Source organism: Vitis vinifera, chromosome 15, assembly GCF_030704535.1.
Source record: "Vitis vinifera cultivar Pinot Noir 40024 chromosome 15, ASM3070453v1".
Lineage (NCBI taxonomy): Eukaryota > Viridiplantae > Streptophyta > Magnoliopsida > Vitales > Vitaceae > Vitis > Vitis vinifera.
Window position 1 is genome coordinate 604,061 of NC_081819.1, and position 4,380 is coordinate 608,440.

A 4,380-nucleotide genomic window follows, 5' to 3' on the forward strand; every position below is an offset into this window, starting at 1 on the left:
GTGGGAGCATCGGAATGGCATCGTCGATCGATAGTGGCGTCATCCACTAGTGGACGGTGCTACAAGCGGCGATGAGCTTTGATGGGTTTATGGGTAAGGTAAAAAGTGGGTATGAGGGGAAAAGGAAAGGAAGGGAAAAAAAAAAAAAAGGAAACTGAAGAGGTCGTGTGGGTGTGAGGTGTGGTGTGGCAGTGTGTGGGAAGGGAGGAACCAGAGATAGAAAAAAAAAAAGAGGGGAACAAAAGGAAGAGAAATGGGTAGCTTAAAAAAGAAAAAAATAAAATAGAATAGAATAAATGGGGAACAAATGAGAGAGAGGTCAGTGGTGTTGGGAATGAGGTGGTATTGGAGGAGAGAGAAAAATGGAGAGTAGGTAGAGTAGGTGAGGTAAAAAGGAAAAGAAGGAGAAAAAATAAAATAAAATAAAAAAGTAAAATAATAAAAATAAAATAAAATACAAATTAAAATAAAATAACAAAAATTAATATTTAAACGATATAAATGGGCCAAAAAAAAAATCAAATGTAATCGGGTTTGAAATCTAAAGATAACATTGAGCTCAAAATCAATGTAAAAATAAAAATGAGAGAAATTTTGGGATCTACATAGATATAGAAACTAAAGTGGCATTTGTTTTTTGGTTTTTTGCTTAAAGCAATTTGCTTTTAGAATTTAGGTTGTTTGTTTTTCTAGTTTTTGATGACTTATTACTGAATGTTTAAAATTTTTAACTAAATAGAAAAAGCAAGCTTTTTAAACCTCCCCCAAATCATGATTACAACCCGACGTTTGACGCTCAACCCTAGCCCTTCCCTTGTAGCTCTCTAGTCTCAATTGCAACCGGTAATCCCCAACTCTCACCTCATCCCTGTGTAGCTCATTGGTTCTACGACCATCACCAAGCTTTCTCAAGTTAATTTCTTCCTAATTTTCTCTTTCTATTTAGGTTTCAATTTTCGCTTGTGCTCTTTCTTAGCAATGGGGTTAAACCATAGGTAGAATGGTTGTTTTCTGTTTGGAAATAGTTTATGAATATCTTCTTTGGTACAATTCTTTATGATTCTCATGTCAATGGTTTATTTTGGGGTTTTGTGGGGAATTTTGATTTTGTGGGAGTGGGTTTGATAGGTTTACAAGTTCAAAGAATTTTGTAGAAATGCTCAAAGGTTTTGTCGATGCATTTGTGTGATTCGGTTCTGGCTTTGAGGAACCATTTATGTGATTTTGAGGGTTTTTTTCTGCCTGCTTAGGTTGTTTTTTGTTGCCCTGTACTGTGTCATTCACTTGTCCAATGATCAGAGTGAAGCTCTGTCATTCACTTGTACTTGGTTGCTGGAAACAATCTTTTAATCAAATGTATGTGTGTACGTGTGTGAAGTAATAATAAAAAATAAAATTATTCCTTCCAAGCATGAGGAGTTTGATTCTTATGTATAATTTTGTTAAGAAACTGTTTAAGAGTTTGATCGGACAAATTTATCAAGATAGATGAGTTGAAACAGGTGGGAAATGGAATTATGGTGTAAAGTGGAAATGTCCCCCACAGGTTAGCTGGAATTAGATGATGTTTCAACAACTAGAGAAAATATACCTTGTTAAAGCATGCATGATCTATGGTTGATGGTATTGGCCCCGGTTCTTCTTAGTCTGAATTTTGGCCAGAAAATCCTAGTGAAGTTGAATGTATTATTGAGAAATATATGAAAGAGGAATGAAAATTGGGGAAATAGGGCATCGAATTAATCGGATGTTCTTGGTTCTTGAAATCAAGAAAAAGAAGGTAGCCCTTGAGCTGCTAAAGTTGTAGGAAGAAATTGCCAACACGAAGGGGCAGACTTTAGAGGGTGGAGTAGATGAGTTTCCCTAAGCAGAATTGATGGAAATTATTGGTAAATTGTGTAAGAAGCTTGAAAAAGTGGAGAATATAACTGATTTCAAAAAGGGAGAAACTAATTTTATGAATGAGCCTACTGTGCACTGGTCTCATATGTAGGGTTTGTTTGCAATTCAGCCACTTGATATCCATGTGCCCATGCAAGGCATCTTAGAATATGATTTAGGTTTTTATATCAAGGCTTTGAAGAGGTAGAATATGGTTTGGGGTTTTTAGATAAAGGCATTAGAACTGTGGTATATGATCTGGATTTTCTTTTTATCCTCTAATACTTGCTTTGGTTCCCAAGAGAATGCTAGATTGCATATTTTGATGATATCATGTACTAAACCGTGCCTAATACTATTTAGCTTAATTTAGGTGGAATTTTCTTCCTAAGGAACCATAAAAATATACATGGGGTTCAAATGTTTTGGTAGCTTCATCTGTTTCATAGTAATTTCAACATTTAAAACCAATCCATTATATAACCGAAATGAATATAATGATTGTTTTCTTTTATTTGCTTATTTTACTGTTAAAATCAAGATAGATGAGTACTGTCCTATAGTCCTATTTGTTAGCTTGTAACAATCAGCAATGGTAAGCTAGGTACTTAACGTAGCCCAGTTAGGCCAATAGTGTGAGAACTAGAAATTATCATAGATATTGTCTCCCAACCTAAGAGAGATATTTGTGCCTAAGTAAAGAATCAGATGCTTAGTAATTAAATAAAGAGAATTTTACAAAAAGACTTATCTAACTAAGCCATAGGGGTATCCAAAACACCCTCAAGTAGTGAACCAGTGATGCAGATTCAATTGGATAATGGAATTATTCAAGCCTTAGTTCTAATGTTGATGTAGAAGGCTTTTTGAAGCCTGAATTTACAAGGCAGACATATAATTTAATGAAGGATTATGCATGATCTCCCTTGATTATAGCACTGGAGGCATCATTGGATTTTGCTGAATCCTGTTTATGGTTTATCAAGTCGGAGATGCAAATAGAAATTCTAGTATTTGACCTTTAGCATCATGATTCCAATGCATGGACCATGCTCTATTTAAGCATTTATTGCCTTTGTCACTTGTAGGTCTCAAGGTGTAATAGTTTTTCATATCCATTTTTTGGATATGAAAAAATAGCCTAGGAACACTAAAGAGTTAGCCATTTAGCTGAGGTCCCAAATATTATCTAGAAGAGTAATATCTAGTTAATATAGTAAAGGGTAGGATAAAGTCATCATGAGGTTGTCATATATTGGCACATCTGAGGCTCCTTAGATAGAAAAATGCATCATTGATGCTTTTCACAAGGTTGTATCCTTGAAATACCTTGGACAGAGGATCATTGTCTACACACCCCATGCATGGGGCACATCTCAATTCTTGTCAAATTTTCTCTACTGATTTACTTTTTATGCCACATGCTACTTAGTGAGAGTCACATGTTGTGAATTGACAAATTATTTTGCCGTGTATCAACTTATTTTAGGTTTACTAATAAAGTATGTAGATTTTCTAATATTTCTTGCTCCTTAATACAAATATGTTTTTGACTCATCAAACTAGATCATAACCAAGCTGCTAAATAATGTTCACTTGCTTTAACCATATGTTATCCTTTCTAAAACTTTACTGGGGTAGATTTTCTTTAGATGTCAATTACTACACCATAGATTTGGTCATCTTCTGCTTGGCTTTATTTGTTGATCACCATTTATGTTTGCTGGAACATTAAATTTTACCCTCTTCTTTTAACTGAAAATATGAGAGACGGCTACCCTAGCTGATATACCATAATATGATTAATCCCAGCTCAACTATCTTCTTGTTGTGACAACTAACCTGCCTCCTATACTATTTGGTTTCAGGGAGGACAATTAGCAATTATTAACTTGGAGTCCCATGCAGCCTTGCTTGCAGCAAAACAAATGCATTTTCACATCTTCAACATATGCTGCCACTAAATAATGTATTACTATATTATAAAATGTCTTGAAAATGGGTGATTATTAATAGGAGCATCAACAGACAATCTTATATATGGGGTAGTATGGAATGTGCAATTGCTGCTACATGTATTCATACAAAAAGATGTTGATATATTTGAGGCAATGTATCTTATAATTCATAACAGTATATTAATTACCTCAGAATTTTATCTATTGTTAAAATTCACAGTTTTCTTGATAAACTTCTTCTAGTATTTGAGATATTTGATCCTATAACCTTTGAATCAATTTAGCAGAGGATCAATAGTTAGAAATCGTATTTTATTGTTTTAATTTTAGAAAAAAATAAAATGCCTTTTTGTGGTTAGACTTTTCATAGGTAAATTACAATTGAATTCTCTCTCACCTCATTCTTCCTTATCACTAGATTTGAGTTTTAATTGCAATATTTCTCAAAGTAATCCTCAAATCCTATTGAAATCTGCAGTTTGACTCAACTCCATTCCTTAACCTGCTTGCAAATTTTATCTAAACTAAAATAGTCTTGTCT

At 33.9% G+C, this 4,380-nt stretch overlaps 1 long non-coding RNA gene across 1 annotated transcript; it reads left to right on the forward strand.

Annotated features, from left to right (window-relative positions):
* Nucleotides 1–772: 772 nt before the first annotated feature.
* Nucleotides 773–4,031, forward strand: LOC132255241 (uncharacterized). Its single transcript, XR_009467901.1, has 2 exons — nt 773–843; nt 3,750–4,031. It is a non-coding gene; the product is annotated as an uncharacterized LOC132255241 (long non-coding RNA).
* The last annotated feature ends 349 nt before the right edge of the window (nt 4,032–4,380 follow it).